Source organism: Petromyzon marinus, unplaced genomic scaffold (genome assembly GCF_048934315.1).
Source record: "Petromyzon marinus isolate PM22_M1 ecotype Great Lakes invasive population unplaced genomic scaffold, UKy_Petmar_22M1.pri1.0 PM_Scaffold_1, whole genome shotgun sequence".
NCBI lineage: Eukaryota > Metazoa > Chordata > Hyperoartia > Petromyzontiformes > Petromyzontidae > Petromyzon > Petromyzon marinus.
Genome location: NW_027423057.1, coordinates 687,531 through 707,396, shown reverse-complemented (window position 1 = coordinate 707,396; position 19,866 = coordinate 687,531).

Sequence of the window (19,866 nt, the reverse complement as noted above, 5' to 3'; positions counted from 1 at the left end):
ACCAATAAAACAACATGCATTATGGGGTTGAATGCTTTTTGCTATTCACAAAATAAAACAAAAGAAGTCATGCAAATATCTGAATTTTCACAGCACAGCAAAATCAGTTGCACCATTCAATTCCGCTCGTCCAGACGGGGAGAATTCAATCACATTCATTCGATGCGACGTTTCTTGTGGGATTTAATGAGCGACAACATTTTGACCCCAAACCGAGAGGATTCTGGGATGTTTGTGGTTTTTTGGTAATAACTCTGGAAGGAAACGTCGCAGACCCATCAAGGTGGTACTCGTACTGCTCGCCTCGTCGAGTGGAATCCAAATATATGAATGCTTAAGCTATGGGATATGAAATGGACGAGCGACCAATAAAACAACATGCATTATGGGGTTGAATGCTTTTTGCTATTCACAAAATAAAACAAAAGCAGTCATGCAAATATCTGAATTTTCACAGCACAGCAAAATCAGTTGCACCATTCAATTCCGCTCGTCCAGACGGGGAGAATTCAATCACATTCATTCGATGCGACGTTTCTTATGGGATTTAATAAGCGACAACAGTTTGACCCCAAACCGAGAGGATTCTGGGATGTTTGTGGTTTTTGGTAATAACTCTGGAAGGAAACGTCGCAGACCCATCAAGGTGGTACTCGTACTGCTCGCATCGTCGAGCGGAATCCAAATATATGAGTGGTTCAGCTATGGGATATGAAATGGACGAGCGACCAATAAAACAACATGTATTATGGGGTTGAATGCTTTTTGCCATTCACAAAATAAAACAAAAGCAGTCATGCAAATATCTGAATTTTCACAGCACAGCAAAATCAGTTGCACCATTCAATTCCGCTCGTCCAGACGGGGAGAATTCAATCACATTCATTCGATGCGACGTTTCTTATGGGATTTAATAAGCGACAACATTTTGACCCCAAACCGAGAGGATTCTGGGATGTTTGTGGTTTTTGGTAATAACTCTGGAAGGAAACGTCGCAGACCCATCAAGGTGGTACTCGTACTGCTCGCATCGTCGAGCGGAATCCAAATATATGAGTGGTTCAGCTATGGGATATGAAATGGACGAGCGACCAATAAAACAACATGTATTATGGGGTTGAATGCTTTTTGCCATTCACAAAATAAAACAAAAGCAGTCATGCAAATATCTGAATTTTCACAGCACAGCAAAATCAGTTGCACCATTCAATTCCGCTCGTCCAGACGGGGAGAATTCAATCACATTCATTCGATGCGACGTTTCCTATGGGATTTAATAAGCGACAACATTTTGACCCCAAACCGAGAGGATTCTGGGATGTTTGTGGTTTTTTGGTAATAACTCTGGAAGGAAACGTCGCAGACCCATCAAGGTGGTACTCGTACTGCTCGCCTCGTCGAGAGGAATCCAAATATATGAATGCTTAAGCTATGGGATATGAAATGGACGAGCGACCAATAAAACAACATGCATTATGGGGTTGAATGCTTTTTGCTATTCACAAAATAAAACAAAAGAAGTCATGCAAATATCTGAATTTTCACAGCACAGCAAAATCAGTTGCACCATTCAATTCCGCTCGTCCAGACGGGGAGAATTCAATCACATTCATTCGATGCGACGTTTCTTATGGGATTTAATGAGCGACAACATTTTGACCCCAAACCGAGAGGATTCTGGGATGTTTGTGGTTTTTTGGTAATAACTCTGGAAGGAAACGTCGCAGACCCATCAAGGTGGTACTCGTACTGCTCGCCTCGTCGAGTGGAATCCAAATATATGAATGCTTAAGCTATGGGATATGAAATGGACGAGCGACCAATAAAACAACATGTATTATGGGGTTGAATGCTTTTTGCCATTCACAAAATAAAACAAAAGCAGTCATGCAAATATCTGAATTTTCACAGCACAGCAAAATCAGTTGCACCATTCAATTCCGCTCGTCCAGACGGGGAGAATTCAATCACATTCATTCGATGCGACGTTTCTTATGGGATTTAATAAGCGACAACAGTTTGACCCCAAACCGAGAGGATTCTGGGATGTTTGTGGTTTTTGGTAATAACTCTGGAAGGAAACGTCGCAGACCCATCAAGGTGGTACTCGTACTGCTCGCATCGTCGAGCGGAATCCAAATATATGAGTGGTTCAGCTATGGGATATGAAATGGACGAGCGACCAATAAAACAACATGTATTATGGGGTTGAATGCTTTTTGCCATTCACAAAATAAAACAAAAGCAGTCATGCAAATATCTGAATTTTCACAGCACAGCAAAATCAGTTGCACCATTCAATTCCGCTCGTCCAGACGGGGAGAATTCAATCACATTCATTCGATGCGACGTTTCTTATGGGATTTAATAAGCGACAACAGTTTGACCCCAAACCGAGAGGATTCTGGGATGTTTGTGGTTTTTGGTAATAACTCTGGAAGGAAACGTCGCAGACCCATCAAGGTGGTACTCGTACTGCTCGCATCGTCGAGCGGAATCCAAATATATGAGTGGTTCAGCTATGGGATATGAAATGGACGAGCGACCAATAAAACAACATGTATTATGGGGTTGAATGCTTTTTGCCATTCACAAAATAAAACAAAAGCAGTCATGCAAATATCTGAATTTTCACAGCACAGCAAAATCAGTTGCACCATTCAATTCCGCTCGTCCAGACGGGGAGAATTCAATCACATTCATTCGATGCGACGTTTCCTATGGGATTTAATAAGCGACAACATTTTGACCCCAAACCGAGAGGATTCTGGGATGTTTGTGGTTTTTTGGTAATAACTCTGGAAGGAAACGTCGCAGACCCATCAAGGTGGTACTCGTACTGCTTGCCTCGTCGAGAGGAATCCAAATATATGAATGCTTAAGCTATGGGATATGAAATGGACGAGCGACCAATAAAACAACATGCATTATGGGGTTGAATGCTTTTTGCTATTCACAAAATAAAACAAAAGCAGTCATGCAAATATCTGAATTTTCACAGCACAGCAAAATCAGTTGCACCATTCAATTCCGCTCGTCCAGACGGGGAGAATTCAATCACATTCATTCGATGCGACGTTTCTTGTGGGATTTAATGAGCGACAACATTTTGACCCCAAACCGAGAGGATTCTGGGATGTTTGTGGTTTTTTGGTAATAACTCTGGAAGGAAACGTCGCAGACCCATCAAGGTGGTACTCGTACTGCTCGCCTCGTCGAGTGGAATCCAAATATATGAATGCTTAAGCTATGGGATATGAAATGGACGAGCGACCAATAAAACAACATGCATTATGGGGTTGAATGCTTTTTGCTATTCACAAAATAAAACAAAAGAAGTCATGCAAATATCTGAATTTTCACAGCACAGCAAAATCAGTTGCACCATTCAATTCCGCTCGTCCAGACGGGGAGAATTCAATCACATTCATTCGATGCGACGTTTCTTGTGGGATTTAATGAGCGACAACATTTTGACCCCAAACCGAGAGGATTCTGGGATGTTTGTGGTTTTTTGGTAATAACTTTGGAAGGAAACGTCGCAGACCCATCAAGGTGGTACTCGTACTGCTCGCCTCGTCGAGAGGAATCCAAATATATGAATGCTTAAGCTATGGGATATGAAATGGACGAGCGACCAATAAAACAACATGCATTATGGGGTTGAATGCTTTTTGCTATTCACAAAATAAAACAAAAGCAGTCATGCAAATATCTGAATTTTCACAGCACAGCAAAATCAGTTGCACCATTCAATTCCGCTCGTCCAGACGGGGAGAATTCAATCACATTCATTCGATGCGACGTTTCTTGTGGGATTTAATGAGCGACAACATTTTGACCCCAAACCGAGAGGATTCTGGGATGTTTGTGGTTTTTTTGGTAATAACTCTGGAAGGAAACGTCGCAGACCCATCAAGGTGGTACTCGTACTGCTCGCCTCGTCGAGAGGAATCCAAATATATGAATGCTTAAGCTATGGGATATGAAATGAACGAGCGACCAATAAAACAACATGTATTATGGGGTTGAATGCTTTTTGCTATTCACAAAATAAAACAAAAGCAGTCATGCAAATATCTGAATTTTCACAGCACAGCAAAATCAGTTGCACCATTCAATTCCGCTCGTCCAGACGGGGAGAATTCAATCACATTCATTCGATGCGACGTTTCTTGTGGGATTTAATAAGCGACAACAGTTTGACCCCAAACCGAGAGGATTCTGGGATGTTTGTGGTTTTTGGTAATAACTCTGGAAGGAAACGTCGCAGACCCATCAAGGTGGTACTCGTACTGCTCGCCTCGTCGAGAGGAATCCAAATATATGAGTGGTTCAGCTATGGGATATGAAATGGACGAGCGACCAATAAAACAACATGTATTATGGGGTTGCATGCTTTTTGCCATTCACAAAATAAAACAAAAGCAGTCATGCAAATATCTGAATTTTCACAGCACAGCAAAATCAGTTGCACCATTCAATTCCGCTCGTCCAGACGGGGAGAATTCAATCACATTCATTCGATGCGACGTTTCTTATGGGATTTAATAAGCGACAACAGTTTGACCCCAAACCGAGAGGATTCTGGGATGTTTGTGGTTTTTGGTAATAACTCTGGAAGGAAACGTCGCAGACCCATCAAGGTGGTACTCGTACTGCTCGCATCGTCGAGCGGAATCCAAATATATGAGTGGTTCAGCTATGGGATATGAAATGGACGAGCGACCAATAAAACAACATGCATTATGGGGTTGAATGCTTTTTGCTATTCACAAAATAAAACAAAAGAAGTCATGCAAATATCTGAATTTTCACAGCACAGCAAAATCAGTTGCACCATTCAATTCCGCTCGTCCAGACGGGGAGAATTCAATCACATTCATTCGATGCGACGTTTCCTATGGGATTTAATAAGCGACAACATTTTGACCCCAAACCGAGAGGATTCTGGGATGTTTGTGGTTTTTTGGTAATAACTCTGGAAGGAAACGTCGCAGACCCATCAAGGTGGTACTCGTACTGCTCGCCTCGTCGAGAGGAATCCAAATATATGAATGCTTAAGCTATGGGATATGAAATGGACGAGCGACCAATAAAACAACATGCATTATGGGGTTGAATGCTTTTTGCTATTCACAAAATAAAACAAAAGAAGTCATGCAAATATCTGAATTTTCACAGCACAGCAAAATCAGTTGCACCATTCAATTCCGCTCGTCCAGACGGGGAGAATTCAATCACATTCATTCGATGCGACGTTTCTTGTGGGATTTAATGAGCGACAACATTTTGACCCCAAACCGAGAGGATTCTGGGATGTTTGTGGTTTTTTGGTAATAACTCTGGAAGGAAACGTCGCAGACCCATCAAGGTGGTACTCGTACTGCTCGCCTCGTCGAGTGGAATCCAAATATATGAATGCTTAAGCTATGGGATATGAAATGGACGAGCGACCAATAAAACAACATGCATTATGGGGTTGAATGCTTTTTGCTATTCACAAAATAAAACAAAAGAAGTCATGCAAATATCTGAATTTTCACAGCACAGCAAAATCAGTTGCACCATTCAATTCCGCTCGTCCAGACGGGGAGAATTCAATCACATTCATTCGATGCGACGTTTCTTGTGGGATTTAATGAGCGACAACATTTTGACCCCAAACCGAGAGGATTCTGGGATGTTTGTGGTTTTTTGGTAATAACTCTGGAAGGAAACGTCGCAGACCCATCAAGGTGGTACTCGTACTGCTCGCCTCGTCGAGAGGAATCCAAATATATGAATGATTAAGCTATGGGATATGAAATGGACGAGCGACCAATAAAACAACATGCATTATGGGGTTGAATGCTTTTTGCTATTCACAAAATAAAACAAAAGAAGTCATGCAAATATCTGAATTTTCACAGCACAGCAAAATCAGTTGCACCATTCAATTCCGCTCGTCCAGACGGGGAGAATTCAATCACATTCATTCGATGCGACGTTTCTTGTGGGATTTAATGAGCGACAACATTTTGACCCCAAACCGAGAGGATTCTGGGATGTTTGTGGTTTTTTGGTAATAACTCTGGAAGGAAACGTCGCAGACCCATCAAGGTGGTACTCGTACTGCTCGCCTCGTCGAGAGGAATCCAAATATATGAATGCTTAAGCTATGGGATATGAAATGGACGAGCGACCAATAAAACAACATGTATTATGGGGTTGAATGCTTTTTGCTATTCACAAAATAAAACAAAAGCAGTCATGCAAATATCTGAATTTTCACAGCACAGCAAAATCAGTTGCACCATTCAATTCCGCTCGTCCAGACGGGGAGAATTCAATCACATTCATTCGATGCGACGTGTTTTATGGGATTTAATGAGCGACAACATTTTGACCCCAAACCGAGAGGATTCTGGGATGTTTGTGGTTTTTTGGTAATAACTCTGGAAGGAAACGTCGCAGACCCATCAAGGTGGTACTCGTACTGCTCGCCTCGTCGAGAGGAATCCAAATATATGAATGCTTAAGCTATGGGATATGAAATGGACGAGCGACCAATAAAACAACATGCATTATGGGGTTGAATGCTTTTTGCTATTCACAAAATAAAACAAAAGAAGTCATGCAAATATCTGAATTTTCACAGCACAGCAAAATCAGTTGCACCATTCAATTCCGCTCGTCCAGACGGGGAGAATTCAATCACATTCATTCGATGCGACGTTTCTTGTGGGATTTAATGAGCGACAACATTTTGACCCCAAACCGAGAGGATTCTGGGATGTTTGTGGTTTTTTGGTAATAACTCTGGAAGGAAACGTCGCAGACCCATCAAGGTGGTACTCGTACTGCTCGCCTCGTCGAGAGGAATCCAAATATATGAATGCTTAAGCTATGGGATATGAAATGGACGAGCGACCAATAAAACAACATGCATTATGGGGTTGAATGCTTTTTGCTATTCACAAAATAAAACAAAAGAAGTCATGCAAATATCTGAATTTTCACAGCACAGCAAAATCAGTTGCACCATTCAATTCCGCTCGTCCAGACGGGGAGAATTCAATCACATTCATTCGATGCGACGTTTCTTGTGGGATTTAATGAGCGACAACATTTTGACCCCAAACCGAGAGGATTCTGGGATGTTTGTGGTTTTTTGGTAATAACTCTGGAAGGAAACGTCGCAGACCCATCAAGGTGGTACTCGTACTGCTCGCCTCGTCGAGAGGAATCCAAATATATGAATGCTTAAGCTATGGGATATGAAATGGACGAGCGACCAATAAAACAACATGCATTATGGGGTTGAATGCTTTTTGCTATTCACAAAATAAAACAAAAGCAGTCATGCAAATATCTGAATTTTCACAGCACAGCAAAATCAGTTGCACCATTCAATTCCGCTCGTCCAGACGGGGAGAATTCAATCACATTCATTCGATGCGACGTTTCTTGTGGGATTTAATGAGCGACAACATTTTGACCCCAAACCGAGAGGATTCTGGGATGTTTGTGGTTTTTTGGTAATAACTCTGGAAGGAAACGTCGCAGACCCATCAAGGTGGTACTCGTACTGCTCGCCTCGTCGAGAGGAATCCAAATATATGAATGCTTAAGCTATGGGATATGAAATGGACGAGCGACCAATAAAACAACATGCATTATGGGGTTGAATGCTTTTTGCTATTCACAAAATAAAACAAAAGAAGTCATGCAAATATCTGAATTTTCACAGCACAGCAAAATCAGTTGCACCATTCAATTCCGCTCGTCCAGACGGGGAGAATTCAATCACATTCATTCGATGCGACGTTTCTTGTGGGATTTAATGAGCGACAACATTTTGACCCCAAACCGAGAGGATTCTGGGATGTTTGTGTTTTTTTGGTAATAACTCTGGAAGGAAACGTCGCAGACCCATCAAGGTGGTACTCGTACTGCTCGCCTCGTCGAGAGGAATCCAAATATATGAATGCTTAAGCTATGGGATATGAAATGGACGAGCGACCAATAAAACAACATGTATTATGGGGTTGAATGCTTTTTGCTATTCACAAAATAAAACAAAAGCAGTCATGCCAATATCTGAATTTTCACAGCACAGCAAAATCAGTTGCACCATTCAATTCCGCTCGTCCAGACGGGGAGAATTCAATCACATTCATTCGATGCGACGTGTTTTATGGGATTTAATGAGCGACAACATTTTGACCCCAAACCGAGAGGATTCTGGGATGTTTGTGTTTTTTTGGTAATAACTCTGGAAGGAAACGTCGCAGATCCATCAAGGTGGTACTCATACTGCTCGCCTCGTCGAGAGGAATCCAAATATGTGAATGGTTAAGCTATGGGATATGAAATGGACGAGCGACCAATAAAACAGCATGTATTATGGGGTTGAATGCGTTTTGCTATTCACAAAATAAAACAAAAGCAGTCATGCAAATATCTGAATTTTCACAGCACAGCAAAATCAGTTGCACCATTCAATTCCGCTCGTCCAGACGGGGAGAATTCAATCACATTCATTCGATGCGACGTTTCTTGTGGGATTTAATGAGCGACAACATTTTGACCCCAAACCGAGAGGATTCTGGGATGTTTGTGTTTTTTTGGTAATAACTCTGGAAGGAAACGTCGCAGACCCATCAAGGTGGTACTCGTACTGCTCGCCTCGTCGAGAGGAATCCAAATATATGAATTCTTAAGCTATGGGATATGAAATGGACGAGCGACCAATAAAACAACATGTATTATGGGGTTGAATGCTTTTTGCTATTCACAAAATAAAACAAAAGCAGTCATGCAAATATCTGAATTTTCACAGCACAGCAAAATCAGTTGCACCATTCAATTCCGCTCGTCCAGACGGGGAGAATTCAATCACATTCATTCGATGCGACGTGTTTTATGGGATTTAATGAGCGACAACATTTTGACCCCAAACCGAGAGGATTCTGGGATGTTTGTGTTTTTTTGGTAATAACTCTGGAAGGAAACGTCGCAGATCCATCAAGGTGGTACTCATACTGCTCGCCTCGTCGAGAGGAATCCAAATATGTGAATGGTTAAGCTATGGGATATGAAATGGACGAGCGACCAATAAAACAGCATGTATTATGGGGTTGAATGCGTTTTGCTATTCACAAAATAAAACAAAAGCAGTCATGCAAATATCTGAATTTTCACAGCACAGCAAAATCAGTTGCACCATTCAATTCCGCTCGTCCAGACGGGGAGAATTCAATCACATTCATTCGATGCGACGTTTCTTGTGGGATTTAATGAGCGACAACATTTTGACCCCAAACCGAGAGGATTCTGGGATGTTTGTGTTTTTTTGGTAATAACTCTGGAAGGAAACGTCGCAGACCCATCAAGGTGGTACTCGTACTGCTCGCCTCGTCGAGAGGAATCCAAATATATGAATGATTAAGCTATGTGATATGAAATGGACGAGCGACCAATAAAACAACATGTATTATGGGGTTGAATGCTTTTTGCTATTCACAAAATAAAACAAAAGCAGTCATGCCAATATCTGAATTTTCACAGCACAGCAAAATCAGTTGCACCATTCAATTCCGCTCGTCCAGACGGGGAGAATTCAATCACATTCATTCGATGCGACGTGTTTTATGGGATTTAATGAGCGACAACATTTTGACCCCAAACCGAGAGGATTCTGGGATGTTTGTGTTTTTTTGGTAATAACTCTGGAAGGAAACGTCGCAGATCCATCAAGGTGGTACTCATACTGCTCGCCTCTTCGAGAGGAATCCAAATATGTGAATGGTTAAGCTATGGGATATGAAATGGACGAGCGACCAATAAAACAACATGTATTATGGGGTTGAATGCGTTTTGCTATTCACAAAATAAAACAAAAGCAGTCATGCAAATATCTGAATTTTCACAGCACAGCAAAATCAGTTGCACCATTCAATTCCGCTCGTCCAGACGGGGAGAATTCAATCACATTCATTCGATGCGACGTTTCTTGTGGGATTTAATGAGCGACAACATTTTGACCCCAAACCGAGAGGATTCTGGGATGTTTGTGGTTTTTTGGTAATAACTCTGGAAGGAAACGTCGCAGACCCATCAAGGTGGTACTCGTACTGCTCGCCTCGTCGAGAGGAATCCAAATATATGAATGCTTAAGCTATGGGATATGAAATGGACGAGCGACCAATAAAACAACATGCATTATGGGGTTGAATGCTTTTTGCTATTCACAAAATAAAACAAAAGAAGTCATGCAAATATCTGAATTTTCACAGCACAGCAAAATCAGTTGCACCATTCAATTCCGCTCGTCCAGACGGGGAGAATTCAATCACATTCATTCGATGCGACGTTTCTTGTGGGATTTAATGAGCGACAACATTTTGACCCCAAACCGAGAGGATTCTGGGATGTTTGTGGTTTTTTGGTAATAACTCTGGAAGGAAACGTCGCAGACCCATCAAGGTGGTACTCGTACTGCTCGCCTCGTCGAGAGGAATCCAAATATATGAATGCTTAAGCTATGGGATATGAAATGGACGAGCGACCAATAAAACAACATGCATTATGGGGTTGAATGCTTTTTGCTATTCACAAAATAAAACAAAAGAAGTCATGCAAATATCTGAATTTTCACAGCACAGCAAAATCAGTTGCACCATTCAATTCCGCTCGTCCAGACGGGGAGAATTCAATCACATTCATTCGATGCGACGTTTCTTGTGGGATTTAATGAGCGACAACATTTTGACCCCAAACCGAGAGGATTCTGGGATGTTTGTGGTTTTTTGGTAATAACTCTGGAAGGAAACGTCGCAGACCCATCAAGGTGGTACTCGTACTGCTCGCCTCGTCGAGAGGAATCCAAATATATGAATGCTTAAGCTATGGGATATGAAATGGACGAGCGACCAATAAAACAACATGTATTATGGGGTTGAATGCTTTTTGCTATTCACAAAATAAAACAAAAGCAGTCATGCAAATATCTGAATTTTCACAGCACAGCAAAATCAGTTGCACCATTCAATTCCGCTCGTCCAGACGGGGAGAATTCAATCACATTCATTCGATGCGACGTGTTTTATGGGATTTAATGAGCGACAACATTTTGACCCCAAACCGAGAGGATTCTGGGATGTTTGTGTTTTTTTGGTAATAACTCTGGAAGGAAACGTCGCAGAACCATCATGGTGGTACTCGTACTGCCCGGCTCGTCGAGCGGAATCCAAATATATGAGTGGTTCAGCTATGGGATATGAAATGGACGAGCGACTAATAAAACAACATGTATTATGGGGTGAATGCTTTTTGCTATTCACAAAATAAAACAAAAGCATATCATGCAAATATCTGAATTTTCACAGCACAGCAAAATCAGTTGCACCATTCAATTCCGCTCGTCCAGACGGGGAGAATTCCATCACATTCATTCGATGCGACGTTTCTTTTGGGATTTAATGAGCGACAACATTTTGACCCTAAACCGAGAGGATTCTGTGATTTTTGTGGTTTTTTGGTAATAACTCTGGAAGGAAACGTCGCAGACCCATCAAGGTGGTAATCGTACTGCTCGCCTCGTCGAGAGAAATCCAAATATATGAATGGTTAAGCTATGTGATATGAAATGAACGAGCGACCAATAAAACAACATGTATTATGGGGTTGAATGCTTTTTGCTATTCACAAAATAAAACAAAAGCAGTCATGCAAATATCTGAATTTTCACAGCACAGCAAAATCAGTTGCACCATTCAATTCCGCTCGTCCAGACGGGGAGAATTCAATCACATTCATTCGATGCGACGTTTCTTATGGGATTTAATAAGCGACATCATTTTGACCCCAAACCGAGAGGATTCTGGGATGTTTGTGGTTTTTTGGTAATAACTCTGGAAGGAAACGTCGCAGACCCATCAAGGTGGTACTCGTACTGCTCGCCTCGTCGAGCGGAATCCAAATATATGAGTGGTTCAGCTATGGGATATGAAATGGACGAGCGACCAATAAAACAACATGTATTATGGGGTTGAATGCTTTTTGCCATTCACAAAATAAAACAAAATCAGTCATGCAAATATCTGAATTTTCACAGCACAGCAAAATCAGTTGCACCATTCAATTCCGCTCGTCCAGACGGGGAGAATTCAATCACATTCATTCGATGCGACGTTTCCTATGGGATTTAATAAGCGACAACATTTTGACCCCAAACAGAGAGGATTCTGGGATGTTTGTGGATTTTTGGTAATAACTCTGGAAGGAAACGTCGCAGACCCATCAAGGTGGTACTCGTACTGCTCGCCTCGTCGAGAGAAATCCAAATTTATGAATTGTTAAGCTATGTGAGATGAAATGAACGAGCGACCAATAAAACAACATGTATTATGGGTTGAATGCTTTTTGCTATGCACAAATTAAAACAAAAGCAGTCATGCAAATATCTGAATTTTCACAGCACAGCAAAATCAGTTGCACCATTCAATTCCGCTCGTCCAGACGGGGAGAATTCAATCACATTCACTCGATGCGACGTTTCTTATGGGATTTAATAAGCGACAACAGTTTGACCCCAAACCGAGAGGATTCTGGGATGTTTGTGGTTTTTGGTAATAACTCTGGAAGGAAACGTCGCAGACCCATCAAGGTGGTACTCGTACTGCTCGCATCGTCGAGCGGAATCCAAATATATGAGTGGTTCAGCTATGCGATATGAAATGGACGAGCGACCAATAAAACAACATGTATTATGGGGTTGAATGCTTTTTGCCATTCACAAAATAAAACAAAAGCAGTCATGCAAATATCTGAATTTTCACAGCACAGCAAAATCAGTTGCACCATTCAATTCCGCTCGTCCAGACGGGGAGAATTCAATCACATTCATTCGATGCGACGTTTCCTATGGGATTTAATAAGCGACAACATTTTGACCCCAAACCGAGAGGATTCTGGGATGTTTGTGGTTTTTTGGTAATAACTCTGGAAGGAAACGTCGCAGACCCATCAAGGTGGTACTCGTACTGCTCGCCTCGTCGAGAGGAATCCAAATATATGAATGCTTAAGCTATGGGATATGAAATGGACGAGCGACCAATAAAACAACATGCATTATGGGGTTGAATGCTTTTTGCTATTCACAAAATAAAACAAAAGAAGTCATGCAAATATCTGAATTTTCACAGCACAGCAAAATCAGTTGCACCATTCAATTCCGCTCGTCCAGACGGGGAGAATTCAATCACATTCATTCGATGCGACGTTTCTTGTGGGATTTAATGAGCGACAACATTTTGACCCCAAACCGAGAGGATTCTGGGATGTTTGTGGTTTTTGGTAATAACTCTGGAAGGAAACGTCGCAGACCCATCAAGGTGGTACTCGTACTGCTCGCATCGTCGAGCGGCATCCAAATATATGAGTGGTTCAGCTATGGGATATGAAATGGACGAGCGACCAATAAAACAACATGTATTATGGGGTTGAATGCTTTTTGCCATTCACAAAATAAAACAAAAGCAGTCATGCAAATATCTGAATTTTCACAGCACAGCAAAATCAGTTGCACCATTCAATTCCGCTCGTCCAGACGGGGAGAATTCAATCACATTCATTCGATGCGACGTTTCCTATGGGATTTAATAAGCGACAACATTTTGACCCCAAACCGAGAGGATTCTGGGATGTTTGTGGTTTTTTGGTAATAACTCTGGAAGGAAACGTCGCAGACCCATCAAGGTGGTACTCGTACTGCTCGCCTCGTCGAGCGGAATCCAAATATATGAATGCTTAAGCTATGGGATATGAAATGGACGAGCGACCAATAAAACAACATGCATTATGGGGTTGAATGCTTTTTGCTATTCACAAAATAAAACAAAAGAAGTCATGCAAATATCTGAATTTTCACAGCACAGCAAAATCAGTTGCACCATTCAATTCCGCTCGTCCAGACGGGGAGAATTCAATCACATTCATTCGATGCGACGTTTCTTGTGGGATTTAATGAGCGACAACATTTTGACCCCAAACCGAGAGGATTCTGGGATGTTTGTGGTTTTTTGGTAATAACTCTGGAAGGAAACGTCGCAGACCCATCAAGGTGGTACTCGTACTGCTCGCCTCGTCGAGAGGAATCCAAATATATGAATGCTTAAGCTATGGGATATGAAATGGACGAGCGACCAATAAAACAACATGCATTATGGGGTTGAATGCTTTTTGCTATTCACAAAATAAAACAAAAGCAGTCATGCAAATATCTGAATTTTCACAACACAGCAAAATCAGTTGCACCATTCAATTCCGCTCGTCCAGACGGGGAGAATTCAATCACATTCATTCGATGCGACGTTTCTTGTGGGATTTAATGAGCGACAACATTTTGACTCCAAACCGAGAGGATTCTGGGATGTTTGTGGTTTTTGGTAATAACTCTGGAAGGAAACGTCGCAGACCCATCAAGGTGGTACTCGTACTGCTCGCATCGTCGAGCGGAATCCAAATATATGAGTGGTTCAGCTATGGGATATGAAATGGACGAGCGACCAATAAAACAACATGTATTATGGGGTTGAATGCTTTTTGCCATTCACAAAATAAAACAAAAGCAGTCATGCAAATATCTGAATTTTCACAGCACAGCAAAATCAGTTGCACCATTCAATTCCGCTCGTCCAGACGGGGAGAATTCAATCACATTCATTCGATGCGACGTTTCCTATGGGATTTAATAAGCGACAACATTTTGACCCCAAACCGAGAGGATTCTGGGATGTTTGTGGTTTTTTGGTAATAACTCTGGAAGGAAACGTCGCAGACCCATCAAGGTGGTACTCGTACTGCTCGCCTCGTCGAACGGAATCCAAATATATGAATGCTTAAGCTATGGGATATGAAATGGACGAGCGACCAATAAAACAACATGCATTATGGGGTTGAATGCTTTTTGCTATTCACAAAATAAAACAAAAGAAGTCACGCAAATATCTGAATTTTCACAGCACAGCAAAATCAGTTGCACCATTCAATTCCGCTCGTCCAGACGGGGAGAATTCAATCACATTCATTCGATGCGACGTTTCTTGTGGGATTTAATGAGCGACAACATTTTGACCCCAAACCGAGAGGATTCTGGGATGTTTGTGGTTTTTTGGTAATAACTCTGGAAGGAAACGTCGCAGACCCATCAAGGTGGTACTCGTACTGCTCGCCTCGTCGAGAGGAATCCAAATATATGAATGCTTAAGCTATGGGATATGAAATGGACGAGCGACCAATAAAACAACATGCATTATGGGGTTGAATGCTTTTTGCTATTCACAAAATAAAACAAAAGAAGTCATGCAAATATCTGAATTTTCACAGCACAGCAAAATCAGTTGCACCATTCAATTCCGCTCGTCCAGACGGGGAGAATTCAATCACATTCATTCGATGCGACGTTTCTTTTGGGATTTAATGAGCGACAACATTTTGACCCCAAACCGAGAGGATTCTGGGATGTTTGTGGTTTTTTGGTAATAACTCTGGAAGGAAACGTCGCAGACCCATCAAGGTGGTACTCGTACTGCTCGCCTCGTCGAGAGGAATCCAAATATATGAATGCTTAAGCTATGGGATATGAAATGGACGAGCGACCAATAAAACAACATGCATTATGGGGTTGAATGCTTTTTGCTATTCACAAAATAAAACAAAAGAAGTCATGCAAATATCTGAATTTTCACAGCACAGCAAAATCAGTTGCACCATTCAATTCCGCTCGTCCAGACGGGGAGAATTCAATCACATTCATTCGATGCGACGTTTCTTGTGGGATTTAATGAGCGACAACATTTTGACCCCAAACCGAGAGGATTCTGAGATGTTTGTGGTTTTTTGGTAATAACTCTGGAAGGAAACGTCGCAGACCCATCAAGGTGGTACTCGTACTGCTCGCCTCGTCGAGAGGAATCCAAATATATGAATGCTTAAGCTATGGGATATGAAATGGACGAGCGACCAATAAAACAACATGTATTATGGGGTTGAATGCTTTTTGCTATTCACAAAATAAAACAAAAGCAGTCATGCAAATATCTGAATTTTCACAGCACAGCAAAATCAGTTGCACCATTCAATTCCGCTCGTCCAGATGGGGAGAATTCAATCACATTCATTCGATGCGACGTGTTTTATGGGATTTAATGAGCGACAACATTTTGACCCCAAACCGAGAGGATTCTGGGATGTTTGTGGTTTTTTTGGTAATAACTCTGGAAGAAAACGTCGCAGATCCATCAAGGTGGTACTCATACTGCTCGCCTCGTCGAGAGGAATCCAAATATGTGAATGGATAAGCTATGGGATATGAAATGGACGAGCGACCAATAAAACAGCATGTATTATGGGGTTGAATGCGTTTTGCTATTCACAAAATAAAACAAAAGCAGTCATGCAAATATCTGAATTTTCACAGCACAGCAAAATCAGTTGCACCATTCAATTCCGCTCGTCCAGACGGGGAGAATTCAATCACATTCATTCGATGCGACGTTTCTTGTGGGATTTAATGAGCGACAACATTTTGACCCCAAACCGAGAGGATTCTGGGATGTTTGTGGTTTTTTGGTAATAACTCTGGAAGGAAACGTCGCAGACCCATCAAGGTGGTACTCGTACTGCTCGCCTCGTCGAGAGGAATCCAAATATATGAATGCTTAAGCTATGGGATATGAAATGGACGAGCGACCAATAAAACAACATGCATTATGGGGTTGAATGCTTTTTGCTATTCACAAAATAAAACAAAAGAAGTCATGCAAATATCTGAATTTTCACAGCACAGCAAAATCAGTTGCACCATTCAATTCCGCTCGTCCAGACGGGGAGAATTCAATCACATTCATTCGATGCGACGTTTCTTTTGGGATTTAATGAGCGACAACATTTTGACCCCAAACCGAGAGGATTCTGGGATGTTTGTGGTTTTTTGGTAATAACTCTGGAAGGAAACGTCGCAGACCCATCAAGGTGGTACTCGTACTGCTCGCCTCGTCGAGAGGAATCCAAATATATGAATGCTTAAGCTATGGGATATGAAATGGACGAGCGACCAATAAAACAACATGCATTATGGGGTTGAATGCTTTTTGCTATTCACAAAATAAAACAAAAGAAGTCATGCAAATATCTGAATTTTCACAGCACAGCAAAATCAGTTGCACCATTCAATTCCGCTCGTCCAGACGGGGAGAATTCAATCACATTCATTCGATGCGACGTTTCTTGTGGGATTTAATGAGCGACAACATTTTGACCCCAAACCGAGAGGATTCTGAGATGTTTGTGGTTTTTTGGTAATAACTCTGGAAGGAAACGTCGCAGACCCATCAAGGTGGTACTCGTACTGCTCGCCTCGTCGAGAGGAATCCAAATATATGAATGCTTAAGCTATGGGATATGAAATGGACGAGCGACCAATAAAACAACATGTATTATGGGGTTGAATGCTTTTTGCTATTCACAAAATAAAACAAAAGCAGTCATGCAAATATCTGAATTTTCACAGCACAGCAAAATCAGTTGCACCATTCAATTCCGCTCGTCCAGATGGGGAGAATTCAATCACATTCATTCGATGCGACGTGTTTTATGGGATTTAATGAGCGACAACATTTTGACCCCAAACCGAGAGGATTCTGGGATGTTTGTGGTTTTTTTGGTAATAACTCTGGAAGAAAACGTCGCAGATCCATCAAGGTGGTACTCATACTGCTCGCCTCGTCGAGAGGAATCCAAATATGTGAATGGATAAGCTATGGGATATGAAATGGACGAGCGACCAATAAAACAGCATGTATTATGGGGTTGAATGCGTTTTGCTATTCACAAAATAAAACAAAAGCAGTCATGCAAATATCTGAATTTTCACAGCACAGCAAAATCAGTTGCACCATTCAATTCCGCTCGTCCAGACGGGGAGAATTCAATCACATTCATTCGATGCGACGTTTCTTATGGGATTTAATAAGCGACAACATTTTGACCCCAAACCGAGAGGATTCTGGGATGTTTGTGGTTTTTTGGTAATAACTCTGGAAGGAAACGTCGCAGAACCATCATGGTGGTACTCGTACTGCCCGGCTCGTCGAGCGGAATCCAAATATATGAGTGGTTCAGCTATGGGATATGAAATGGACGAGCGACTAATAAAACAACATGTATTATGGGGTGAATGCTTTTTGCTATTCACAAAATAAAACAAAAGCATATCATGCAAATATCTGAATTTTCACAGCACAGCAAAATCAGTTGCACCATTTAATTCCGCTCGTCCAGACGGGGAGAATTCAATCACATTCATTCGATGCGACGTTTCTTATGGGATTTAATGAGCGACAACATTTTGACCCTAAACCGAGAGGATCCTGTGATTTTTGTGGTTTTTTGGTAATAACTCTGGAAGGAAACGTCGCAGACCCATCAAGGTGGTAATCGTACTGCTCGCCTCCTCGAGAGAAATCCAAATATATGAATGGTTAAGCTATGTGATATGAAATGAACGAGCGACCAATAAAACAACATGTATTATGGGGTTGAATGCTTTTTGCTATTCACAAAATAAAACAAAAGCAGTCATGCAAATATCTGAATTTTCACAGCACAGCAAAATCAGTTGCACCATTCAATTCCGCTCGTCCAGACGGGGAGAATTCAATCACATTCATTCGATGCGACGTTTCTTATGGGATTTAATAAGCGACATTAGTTTGACCCCAAACCGAGAGGATTCTGGGATGTTTGTGGTTTTTTGGTAATAACTCTGGAAGGAAACGTCGCAGACCCATCAAGGTGGTACTCGTACTGCTCGCCTCGTCGAGCGGAATCCAAATATATGAGTGGTTCAGCTATGGGATATGAAATGGACGAGCGACCAATAAAACAACATGTATTATGGGGTTGAATGCTTTTTGCCATTCACAAAATAAAACAAAAGCAGTCATGCAAATATCTGAATTTTCACAGCACAGCAAAATCAGTTGCACCATTCAATTCCGCTCGTCCAGACGGGGAGAATTCAATCACATTCATTCGATGCGACGTTTCCTATGGGATTTAATAAGCGACAACATTTTGACCCCAAACAGAGAGGATTCTGGGATGTTTGTGGTTTTTGGTAATAACTCTGGAAGGAAACGTCGCAGACCCATCAAGGTGGTACTCGTACTGCTCGCCTCGTCGAGAGGAATCCAAATATATGAGTTGTTAAGCTATGGGATATGAAATGGACGAGCGACCAATAAAACAACATGTATTATGGGGTTGAATGCTTTTTGCTATTCACAAAAATAAAACAAAAGAAGTCATGCAAATATCTGAATTTTCACAGCACAGCAAAATCAGTTGCACCATTCAATTCCGCTCGTCCAGACGGGGAGAATTCAATCACATTCATTCGATGCGACGTTTCTTGTGGGATTTAATGAGCGACAACATTTTGACCCCAAACCGAGAGGATTCTGGGATGTTTGTGGTTTTTTGGTAATAACTCTGGAAGGAAACGTCGCAGACCCATCAAGGTGGTACTCGTACTGCTCGCCTCGTCGAGAGGAATCCAAATATATGAATGCTTAAGCTATGGGATATGTAATGGACGAGCGACCAATAAAACAGCATGTATTATGGGGTTGAATGCGTTTTGCTATTCACAAAATAAAACAAAAGCAGTCATGCAAATATCTGAATTTTCACAGCACAGCAAAATCAGTTGCACCATTCAATTCCGCTCGTCCAGACGGGGAGAATTCAATCACATTCATTCGATGCGACGTTTCTTATGGGATTTAATAAGCGACAACATTTTGACCCCAAACCGAG